Source organism: Lutra lutra, chromosome 6 (assembly GCF_902655055.1).
Source record: "Lutra lutra chromosome 6, mLutLut1.2, whole genome shotgun sequence".
Lineage (NCBI taxonomy): Eukaryota > Metazoa > Chordata > Mammalia > Carnivora > Mustelidae > Lutra > Lutra lutra.
In genome coordinates, this window is record NC_062283.1 from 5,932,205 (window position 1) to 5,944,288 (window position 12,084).

At 40.8% G+C, this 12,084-nt stretch overlaps 1 long non-coding RNA gene across 3 annotated transcripts in view; it reads left to right on the forward strand.

Moving 5' to 3' along the window:
* The first annotated feature begins 366 nt into the window (after positions 1–366).
* The window catches only part of LOC125103048 (uncharacterized), a 33,554-nt gene continuing 21,836 nt past the window's right edge, over positions 367–12,084 (forward strand). For all 3 annotated transcript variants that reach the window (XR_007128268.1, XR_007128269.1, XR_007128270.1), the window contains exons 1-2: positions 367–777; positions 5,121–5,339. This is a non-coding gene — a long non-coding RNA (uncharacterized LOC125103048). The remainder of the gene's footprint in view (positions 778–5,120; positions 5,340–12,084) is intronic.

Genomic DNA, 12,084 nt, shown 5'->3' on the forward strand with positions numbered 1-12,084 from the left:
TCCAAAATCACGACTATTTATATCTGTAAAGTCTATATAGAGACAAACGTTTTAAGTTTCTAAAAGATGATTTTCTTGGACACATTTAAAATATCCTTCCAGTTCTTCAAGACGCATTGGCAGTGTGATGGGGAAGTGACTAGGAATATAATTAAAGGAATTAGAATCCTTTGAGTAATCTATAAACAGAAAACCAGAAGCGACTTATTTAGCACTCATCCGTGAAAATGTTACCCGAAGATTCAAGAAGTAACATTTTGTAGTATTTCGCAATTTCCCCCCAAACATATATATACACATACACACACACACATACACACACACACACACACACACACACACACATATATAATACATATATATGTATTCTGGAAGGATGGGGTTGCAGGACTGGAGCAGGCAGTCCTCGTCTTTCTGATGGAAAGCCCCTACGAGACCTGGGGAGCACCCAGGGATAGCGCCTTGTGGGCGCAGGTAAATACGGTAGCACGAGGGCTGGAGAAGAGCGGACTTTTCATACTGAGTGAGTTTTCCTTTTTTCCCCTGTAGCATCCTCGGGCCTGCACCTAAGACAGCCCGAACCCCGGAAGTGAGTGGCACAACCCAATCAGAGAAAGCGCCCCCCAAGCCTGGCTGGAAGAGCTGAAACTGGAACTTCAAACCCTGAGAAATAGGGAGACGCCCCACCCTCCACCTGCACCAGCGCCAGCCAATCCCAGGGCAGCAGTGGAGCGAGCGCTACGGAAACGCAGAGGAGACAAACTAACTCTAAATGAGGTGGGGGCGGGGTATCGCTGTCTCCTGCAGCTAGGGTTTCCAGAGGGCTGGGCTAATCCGCTTTTCTTGTTGTCTCTCTGTACGCTGGCTGTTCTGCCCAAGGTTGCAGGCAGGATCTTCTATAGGTAGTCTTTCACCAAATTTGCAAAGTTTTCAGCCATTATTCCTTCAAAATTTTTTCCAGCCACGTATTTTTTCTTTCTCCTGGCACTATGAGGATACAAGTGTTGGAGCATTTGGCATTATCCCACAGTTCCCTGATGCTCTGTTGGCTTTCTTTCTTTCCTTTTCTTCTTTCCTTCCTCCCTCCCTCCCTCTCTCCTTCCCTTTTTTCCTTCCTCCCTCCCTCTCTTCCTCCCCTCCCACTTCTCCCCTCGCTTTCTTTCTTTCTTCTATCTGTCTCCCCTTCTCTCTTTCTTCTTCCCAACCTCCCTCCTTTCTTCCTCCCTTCCTTCTGTCTGTTCTTCAGTCTTCAAGTTTACGGACTCTTTTTTGTGCTGCTTGCATTCTGTCATTGAGACCAAGCTACAATATTTTCATTTCAGTTATTATATTTTTCAGTTCTAAAATTTTCACTTAATTTCTTCTTTATGTCTTCTGTTTCTTTGCTGAGATTTTCTATCTTCCCATTCTGTGAAGGGTGTTTCCGTTGCCCTTTCTTGTTGGAGAATTTTATAGAACTGCTTTAAAGTTTCCCTCAGATAATTCCAGAACCTCTGTCATCTCAGATTGTCTTTTCCTACACAAGTTGGGGTTTTCCAGGTTCTGCATCTGCTGAGAAATTTCAAGTTATATTGTGGACATTTTGAGTACCACCTTGCAGTGCTGGCTCTGGTTGAAAGCCTACAGAGATGTTGTTATTTTTTGTTCTGGAAGCAGTCAACTTGTTAGGGTTCAAATCACAGGTCTTGACTAGACTTCTTCAGGTTGTGGTCCCGCTGTTGATTTGATTTTCAAATCCGTTCACTGTGCTATTCCAATCTGTCCTGCATGTCCCACGTATAGCCAGTCTGGGACTCGGGGTTTGGTGGAGGGAGAGTGGACTAAATTGTCATTTGGTTCTCACAGCTGATATGTGTTTTTCAGATTCAGATCCTTGCACATGTAGCTTAGCTAAGCACAAGAGTTCATACACAACTGCAGGAGTTACCGTCTCAAACTCTTCCCTTTCTGCTAGCTTCCCAGTACTGTCCTTCAACTCCTCCTTTTCAGTCCTCTGGCCATAAAGCCAGGGCTTTCATCTATCCTGCGGGGTTGTACACTTTTCTTGGCTGTACCCACATTGAGGTCAAGGGAGGTTAGAGTGGGAAATGAGGAGAAGAGGAAGTAACTGGGGCTTCCCCCCACTTTTTTTAAACCAGAATGCCTGTATTTGGAAGGGAGGTTCTTTTCTCAAAGTCATGGGCTCCTGCTGGATCCACTGGATCCTGCTGGATCCTGGTGCCATTGCCACCACTGTTCTAGGATGGCTTAGCTGAGGCACTAGAGAAAGCAGCAAAGGAAAAGAAAAAGATGAAAAAAAAAAAAAAGAAAGAAAATGGGACTTCCACACTTGTCATGAGCATTTGGAGACCCTCTTAGTACTCCTTGAGTCAGAACTAGAATGCTTGTCCTGGATTTCTGTCTGTGCCAAGGACCCTTTTTAATTCTTGGGTTATCTTGAATTCAGGTCATGAAACTCCAGAGGGGAATACGACTGGTGAACTGTTTGATGGTACTTTGAATTCTGGTCTTATCTAGTCCACTTGCTGCTATATTCTTTTCAGAATCTTCAAGTAACCACTCCAATCTCCTTCTTTCTAAGTTTTAAAGCACATTCAAACTGAGATGGAGTGGGGAGTGCTTAGTCTGTCTTAGCTAGCAGTGAATGAATCTCTGTCTCTGTCTCTCTCTGACTCTACCGTCCTATCTATCTATCTATCCATCTACGTATCCATCCCTATATTAGATTAGCTTAGATGCTAGACTATAAAGCTATAAATGGTTGATCAACATTTTATTTTGGCAGCCCTATTAATTGTTTAGGTTAGAATTTCTTAACTCAAAAGCTAGTTTCAAGATTCCTTTGTATAAAATATTCAAGATGCAATGATGTGGTTTAGGAAATTGAGTTAGTTAATATGATGCACAAATGCCCAGCTGCATTTTTCTTATCCCGCTTAGAGATAAATGTTATTATTCAAAGTAAATTCATATTTTAAGGGACATGGCAAACTGAACCGTCTACCCTCCATAAACTTGGATCCCCTTGATCATATCTTTTCTAAGTGGCAGTCATTCTAGGGCGAATCTAGAAATACTGCTTTCCAAAGCAGTCCAATTTGATTGCTATGAAATTCTTCTCTAAATTGAGGCCAAATCAGTTTTTCTATAGTTTCACCCATATTTCATTTTTCTGTCTCTTGAGGTCTTAAAGAAGAAGGCTTAAAAAAATTTATTTTACTTTTTTTTTTTTTTCCAAACAGGAAGACCTTTTAAATATTTGAAGACAGCTTAGCTTTCCCCAGCTAAATATTCCTGGTTTCTTTGAAAGCTTTTCCTATAATAGTCTATAGCCATATTTCCCTGGGTGGTCTGCAGACCATCTGTTGCAGAATCTTCTGAAGGTTCATATTAAAAAAATTGCCCATCTTAGGGTTTTACCTCAGATGTACTGAGTCGGAATGTCAGATCGGAGAGCCATCGCTCTGTGCTGTGGGAGTTGGGCCCCAGCTGGGCTCAGTGTTAACCTGCTCTGCGCTCCTTTTAACTGAGTTTCCTCTGCCCATCAAGTGGATACCAGTGGGGAACTCGCCCTTAGAATCTGAAAAGTACTTTAAAAATGTTTCCAGAAATTGTCAAAGGCATACGCCTTGAGATTCCTGTATTCTCTGATGGACGATACCATTTCTAGTAAGCAACGTCGTGAGAGCCAGGATCTCTTAAAGTCAGAGATACTGAAGCTACAAGTTTCAGGCACCATTTCTGGATCAAAAATACTAATTAGGGAAAAAGACAGCTAGAGCTGTGGGGCTTGGTGAGGTGTCTTCTGTCATTGTTGTTATATTATACCTGGGCTCACGAGCTCATGGGTTCCTCTATGGAAGAGAGGCAGGAATATCTCAGCTTTAATTCTTTCTTTGTAGCCTTATAGAAATCCTTTTGTACAAAATTCGATCCTTGGCCACAAAGAAGTGGCAGAAGGAGTTTTTAGCCCAGGTTCCCATTTGATTCAATTGAGAGGTTAAAAAAAAGAAAATACCAGGATGGGCTCCGTGTCTAGAGATGATGATTTAGCTGGTCTGGAATAAGGCCCAGACATCCATTTTGTTGAAGTGCTCCAGGAGATTCTAACATGCTTTGAGGGTCAAGAGCTCCTATCCTAAATAATTAAAATTGAACTACCTTCCCGCTGTCATTTATTGTCAAAAGTGATGGGAACACTTCCACTATCAGCTAACTGATAACAGAACCCTGAAAAACATGGTAATTGTTTGAAGAGACAACTCTACTGCTTTTGAGGGGAAAAAAAAAAAGTTCCAGTTTGAATCTCTAGAGAAGAGAGAGACACGTTTGAATTCTTTGGGGGGGAAAAAAAATCTCCTTATAGTAGGAAATAAATAAAAGGAAATAAGTCCAAAGGGAAAAATTCTTCACTTTGCTCCTGAATCCATAGGACATAGCGAAAATCGGTCCCTCGTTTTTAAATCAATAATTTTGTTTTACTAACCTGTTTAGCATTTAGACACCATCACCCCTCACTGTTCAGATCATGACAGCTTAAAACAAACTAAAAACAGGGAATGTTCTTGGAGATGATGTTGGAGCGTTTCAAAGACAGGTAGTTATTCCTTCTGCCCCTAGAAATGTATTACATGTAATTGGGATTGTGGGCTCAATCTCTTCGGCTTGAACTAAAACTAACACCTTTTGGGGCACCTGAGTGGCTCAGGGGGTTAAGCCTCTGCCTTTGGCTCAGGTCGTGATCTCAGAGTCCTGGAATAGAGCCCCACATCAGGCTCTCTGCTCAGTAGGGAGCCTGCTTCCCTCTCTCTCTCTCTCTCTGCCTGCCTCTCTGCCTACTTGTAATCTGTCAAATAAATAAATAAAATCTTAAAAAAAGAAAAAAAAACTAACACCTTTTTTTTTTCTTTTCACTTTTCACTCTCTGCATATTTATACATAGTAATTTTTCCCCTCTTCTGAAAACAATACACTCTAGCAAAACCACATTATAATCAGACTTGACCTTGTTCGCCACCCCCGAAGAGTCAACTTTTCGACTTTTACAGCTCTTGGGAGCCGTGCACCAAATCAAAGCTGAGAAAAGCTTTGTAGTTTCTGAAATGTCCCCTTCTTTCCAGAACGTGACAGAAAGTCTTGGGATGTCTGAGCCACTGCCAGACGGTGACAGAGCTCGCAAGACCTGCCTCGCCTCTCATCTCTCAGGAACGCAGCTGACTGAAGGAAGCCACCTGTTCTGAGGCCTCTGACTTTCCCTGTAATCAAGAAATAACCACACGGGACAAAAATCTCTTTGTTGGTGCTAGTGAATGCCCTGCGAGTTTGTGGCCTAACCAAATGTGAGCACACTTCAGCCAAAATTAATGCCAAGAGCAGAGTGGAGGTGTCTTCATGGCCCCCTTTCATTTTTCTGTTATTATCATGTGGTTCTCTGTTGATATTTGAGCTACTACCTTGTGGTAGGTAGTGATATAATGAAGATATTTTCCCCCCTCTCTGGAGTTTCAGATTTTTATTGTCAAGAAGACCTTTTAGAGGAAGGTGCTTTGGTGGTAACATTGATGTGTAGAGAGTGTCCATGTGAGTAATCAGCAGTCAGTACATACTAGGACATGACTTCGCCTTGGCCAATTAGGTGTTTCAGCTTCTAAATTTTCATCTGGAACAGAATATTCAAAGAGAGAGGGATTGAAGGGGCATTCATAGTTCTCACTGTGACCAATGAGGGTACGGGATCTGTTCCCATTACTGCTCTGTAGTGACCGAGGCAACCTCTCCATTGGACATTTCTGCCCCAAGGCAGTGGTTTCTTTGCTTCTTGCTTCTTGTCTTTACCAAATTCCCTTACTTTATTTATTTCCTAAGGCTGATTTATTTATTTACTTCTATTTATTTCCTAAGGCTGATTTCCCATCCTCCTGCAGATTCTGGGAACCCATTAAATTTTCAATAAATACACTTTTTTTATTATTTTTTAAAGATTTAATTTATTTAGTTGACAGAAACACAGCAAGAGAGGGAACACAAGCAGGGGCAGAAGGTGAGGAAGAAGCAGGCTTCCCACCCAGCAGGGAGCCGGATGCGGGGCTCAATCTCAGGACCCCGGGATCATGACCTGAGCCAAGACAGATGCTTAATGACTGAGCTACCCAGGTGCCCCAATAAATACATTTCTATTTAAATTACCCAGGACCAGGGGCACAGCCATTTAAGCCTCCCACTCTTGATTTCGGCTCAGGTGGTGATGTCAGGGTTATGAGATCTATGCTCAGCAAGGAATCAGCTTGTGATTCACTCCCTTCTCCTGCCCCCACTCATGCTCTCCCTCTCTCTAATAAACAAATAAATCTTTAAAGTAAATAAATAAATAAACTACCCAGGACCAGATTCTGTTGCTTGCAGTTACGGATCTTACCCAATACACGTGAGGTGAACACGGAGCATCATTAGAACAGGAAGTGATCATTTTAATTCCAGGCCTAGCAGTACTCCTTGGGAAGATGTCTGCAGTTTGGCAATACACATGAAATTATGATCCAGTGCATACATAGGAGATTGGAGATAAATATTAGAAAATTCAACTATAGGGGTTCCTGGGTGGCTCAGTCAATTAAGCTTCTGCCTCTGGCTCAGGTCATGATGTTGGGGTCCTGGGATTAAGCCCTGTGTTGGGCTCAGCGGGGAGTCTCCCTCTGCCCCCCCGCAACTCATGTGCACATGCACTCTTTCTCTTGTATAAATAAATTAAAAATTAATTAATTAATTGAACTCTTAAAAAAAAGAAAATTCAACTATAAAATGCTGTAAAAAGTTGATAGGTATTATCTTGAGATTGAACATTCTTTACTGGAACTCCCTAAAATTAAGTAAATGCTAATTTTTCTAAAATGCAGTGGATGCAGTCCTGCTTTGGAGCGAGGGTTTGTCAGCGTTCTTCATATATAATGAATGGTAGAGGCTCTCAGCCATTAAATTTGATAGGAGACATATTGCCATTCCTTTGTGTTTTAATGTACGATTGGAAGCCTCTCCTTCTGATGATTTGAATCTGGGTCATGTATTCTCCACTCTTGAGGGGTTGAGGAAAACAAGCAATAACCACTGGAACTTTAGGAATGTTCCAGCCCCTTTATCAATCACTTAGGTCACCCGGTTTCAAAGGCTTCCTCTCTGGCGCACCTAGATTTTGAGGAACCCCAAAGGAAAGCAAATAAAAGCATCTAAGCAGGCTTTTTTGTTGTGTGAGGGCTGCAGCAGGTGCATGGAGGGAGTCGGAACACTTGTCTGGTTAGACAGAGCTAGTTCAATAAGAAGTTGCTGCTGAAGCCCCTGGGAGTAAAGCCATTCCCTCTATAGTTTTCCTTTGTAAAGGATAAAGATAGGGTTGAGTGAACCCAGAAGCTTTTTCCTGCCAGGGGGGAATTAGAACAAAGATTTCCGTGCTTGGTACTGTGTCTAGTGACGGAGGAACCTCAGAAGACTCAGTCATGATAAAACCCCAACGTGTCGATTCCCGGTGGAAGCACAGAGTCACTTCTCTAAACTTTTCTCTCTTCTTGTCCTTTGTTCCCCAGACACCTCATTTCCTGTTTCGGGCTCCCTTCCCTCATCCTCATCCCATCCGGCCCCTTGACCAAGAAGAATTTTTATAAGACAAAACCAAGCCAAGACCCAACCAAAACCCCTCTAAGTTGTTGCCCTTCTGGAAGGAAGTAGAGCTACAAGTTGTTGGAACACCCACCCTTTCCCAGGAGAGCAGCTCAGTACTGAAATAATCAAGAGACAACAGAGCAGATACCATCTTCTCTAGAACGCCTTGTCGGAGAGCCAGCCAGAGAGGCACGTCCCTTCTCTTTGGTGTTTGAGCAGCAATGGCGGCATTTCTCACGTTGCCTCTGAACTGCTTCAGTACCAACATGGTGACTCTTGGGTGAAGAGGGGCTCTGCTCTACTCCTGTCTGCATTTCGGCTGCCCCCTCAGAGCCTGGTCCCTAGCTCATATCTGCCAAACTGAAGATGAGTTGGATGAGTTCAGATCAACCGAGTTCTCTCAGGCGTCCAATAATAGGGTTGCCAGTGTAATGACGATAATCCTGTCTGTCCGGATGCCGTAATGATTCTGTGATTTAGTTTCGCTGCAGGAGCAGGGTCTAGCAGACATGGGGAGGCTGTGGGGTGGGGGCGAACACGTATACACATGGCAACAGATGATGTAATAATAAACTATTAATAATCCGGACTGAGCGCATCATAGGCGGACATGTCAGAAGTTTAATACATTATTTAATTTGTTCCTCATAATAACCTTATAAAGTAGATATTATTAACTGATATCCTCATGCTCTATATCTGGAAATAGGATATCAAAATGATTGAAGTAACTTGCCCAAAGTCACCCAGCTATAAAGTTATGGAGCTGGGCAGTGGACTCAGGTCTGTCACTCTCTAAATCCTTTGCTGTTCCCCACTTGGCAGCGCAGTCCCTAGCCTGTGCCATGGGCTGTACTAGATCCATTGCCCTGTCTGGACCCTTTTCTGTCCATCTAACAATTGCAGCTAAAAGACCGGGGGAATAAGGGATTTCTTGCCTTTGCAAAAACTAAATAAAATGTTAGTGTTTTATAAATTACCACTTTAAACAAGTGTGAGGGGAATACAAAAATAATAGGTGGAATTTAATGAGGCTGTTTGGCTATCTAAGGTCCTTTATCACAGTTGAAAATAAGGGACCTCCGATGAGCCATCAAAATGCTCAATTTTCGGTGGTTGCACGAGGGGCCTGACGTTCCTGCTCGCCAGAGATCGGCACCTGCGAAGTCCCCGCAGTTGATGCAAGCTATTTTGGGGATGCAGACGTTCTCTTTCTTCCATTCCTCCTGTCCCTCAGTCCCAGATCCTGTTGCTTCCCCTAATTGCTTCTGCTGTATTTGGTACTACCTGACAGTTTATTAGGGAAGAGAGAAACTACAGTGACTTATCATTAAACTTGCACTGTAATTACATTTCCACACATGCAGGCTCTTGTCAGTCTTACAATTCAGCTCGATATTGCATACATTAATGTTATTAGGATATTAACAACTGTTAGATGCTAGGCAGAGCAATCTGTTTTTTCATTAAGCAATAAGTAACAATAAGTTGCAATAAGGAATAAGCAACATTCTGGGATATGCCGTTGAGGGTATGGACAAAGAAGCAACAGCCTGGGGCATGGAGACAGACTCTGCATTGAAGCCGGACATCGCACTGTAAACTCCCCCTCCCCCTGCAATTGCAGAAACATGTGATGTCACCCCATGTGCTTCCTGGGCGTGTCTGGCCATGACAGGCCTTGCAGGTTTTGAGTGCAGGGGAAACATGTCTGATGCTTTGGAAATATCTAAAGAGCCTTCTCATGGTATCATTTGTGGGATACATTCCTAAGGCTAGACAGATGCCATTCTCTATGAGTTGGGTGGTCAAAAGGTTGCTTCCTTTTCTCATTTTTCCCCTCTCTTTGGCTCAAAGACCATTTTTTTCATATTTTACTTTACAAACTTAGCAGGGATGACCCCTCCTCTAATATTCTTCGCTCTGTCAACGTACAGAGTCTGATTCTATTGAAAGGTAGTCAGGCCTGATCTAAAATCCTATCTTAATCGATGAACTACTTGGTGATGGAAAATTCTGGCAATTACTTCAGCAAATTCACAAGATGGTGGGTGAAATGGATGAAGTGCTGGTACGAGGATAGCAAATATCTTTTTCCAAGTTCTTCAAAGCAAAATGGAGTATGCTGCTTAAGAATTCAGAAAGGAAAGGGATGGGCAAATTGTTTGAATTTCTGCATGATGTTCTTCTGGTCTTTGAAATTATTTATTTATTTACTTACTTACTTAAATTATTATTAGAGGGAGTGCAGGTGGGGGGAAAGGCAGAGGGAGAAAGAATCTCAAGCAGACTCCACACTGAGTGTGGAGCCTGATGCTGGGCTCAATCTCATGAACCTGAGATCATGACCTGAGTTGGAACCAAGGGTCAGATGCTTAATTGACTCCTCTACCCATGCACCCTGAAATTATTTTTTAAAAATAATTTATTTATCAGCGACAAATAAGAATTGTACATATGGAAGGTGTCCAAGATGATCTTTTGATATATCTATACCTTGTGAAATGATTACACAGTCGAACTAATTAATACATCCATCACCTTCCATAGTTACCATTGTTTTTTTCTTGTGGTAGATTTGAGATCAACTTTTTTTAACAAATTTCAAGTATATAGTACATTATTATTAACTGCAGTCACCAGTCTGTACATCAGCTTTCCAAAATTTATTCATCTAAGTGAAAATTTGTACCTTTTGATTGGTATTTCCCCTTTCCTTCCATTCCCTCACCTCTGGTAACTGTCACTCTACTCTCTTGTTACTATAAATTCCACTCTTTTTTTTTTTTCCCCTTAAGATTCCACATATGAGTGAGATAATATGATATTTGTCTTTCCCTGTCTGGCTTATTTACCCTAGTATAACATCTTCTAGCTTCCTTCATGTTGTTGAAAATGGCAGGATTTGATACTAACCCATTATCAAATGTGTGGTTTGCAAATGTTTTTCCCATTCCATAGATAGCCTTTTAATTGTTGATTATTTGCTCTGTGATGCAGAAAATTTTTATTTAAAGTAGTCCACCTTGTTTACTTTCTGCTTTTAGTATCTATTCAAAAAGCAAGTCATTGCTAAGACCAATATTAAAGAGTTTTTCCCCTGTGTTTTCTTCTAGGAGTTTTATGGTTTCAGGTCTTAATTGATTTTGGGTTGATTTTTGCATCTGGTATAATATAATTTAATTCTTTTACATGTAGATATCCAGTTGCCACAACGCCGTTTATCAAAGAGACTATTCTTTTCCCATTGTATATTCTTGGCAACTTTGTAAAAAATTACTTGATTGTATACCGATGGATTTCTTTCTGGGCTCTCCATTCTGTTCTATTGTTCTGTGTGTCTGTTTTTATGATGATACCATATGATTTTGGTTACTACAGTTATGCAATATAGTTTGAAGTTAGAAATTGTGACTTCAGATGCCTCCAGCTTTATTATTCTTGCTCAAGGTTGCTTTAGCTATTCAACATCTCTTCTGTGAAAAATGCCATTGGAATTTTGATAGGCATTGCATTGAATGTGTAAATCACTTTGGGCAGAATGGATATTTTAACAGTATCAATTCTTCTAATGTATGAACATAAAATATCTTTCCATTTATTTGTGTCCTTTTTTATTTCTTCCATCAGTATTTTATAGTTTTCAGCACACGGATCTTTTCATTTCCTTGGTTAAATTTATTTCTAAGTATTGTATTCTTCTCGATGTAATTGTAGGTGGGATTGTTTTCTAAATGTCTTTTTTTGGTAATTTGGTGTTAGTGTATAGAATGCAACTGATTGTTTTATGTTGACTTTATATCCTGCAACTTTTTCTAAATTTTAGGTTTTTTGGTAGAGACTTTAGGGTTTTCTATATATAAGATTATATCACCTGCAAATAGAGACATTTTTACTTTTTCCTTTCCAATTTGGAAGTTGTTTTTTTTTTTTCTTGTCTAATTACTCTGGCTGGGACTTTCAGTACTCTGCTGGATACAAGTGGCAAGACCAGGCATCCTTGTCTTGTTTCTCATCTGAGAGGAAAAGCTTGTAGCTTTTCACCACTGAGTATGAGGTGGGCTTGTTCTATATGACTTTTGTTATGTTAAGGAAAATCCCTTCCATATGTACTTTATTAGGAGATTTTTTTTTTCTTTTTAAATCATAAAAGGTTGTTGAATTTTGTGAAATGCCTTTTTTAGTATCAAGATGTTTAAATGGTTTTTATTTTTCCTTTTGTTAATGTGCTATATCATATTTATTTAGCACATACTGAATTATCCTTGCTTTCCAGGGATAAATTTAACTTGATCATGATGTATGATTCTTTTAATGTGCCATTGAATTCAGTTTGCTAGTATTTTGTTGACTATTTTTGAATCCATATTCATCAGGGGTATTGGCCTGTAGTTTTCTTTTCTTATAGTGTCATTGTTAGGTTGTGGTAATCAA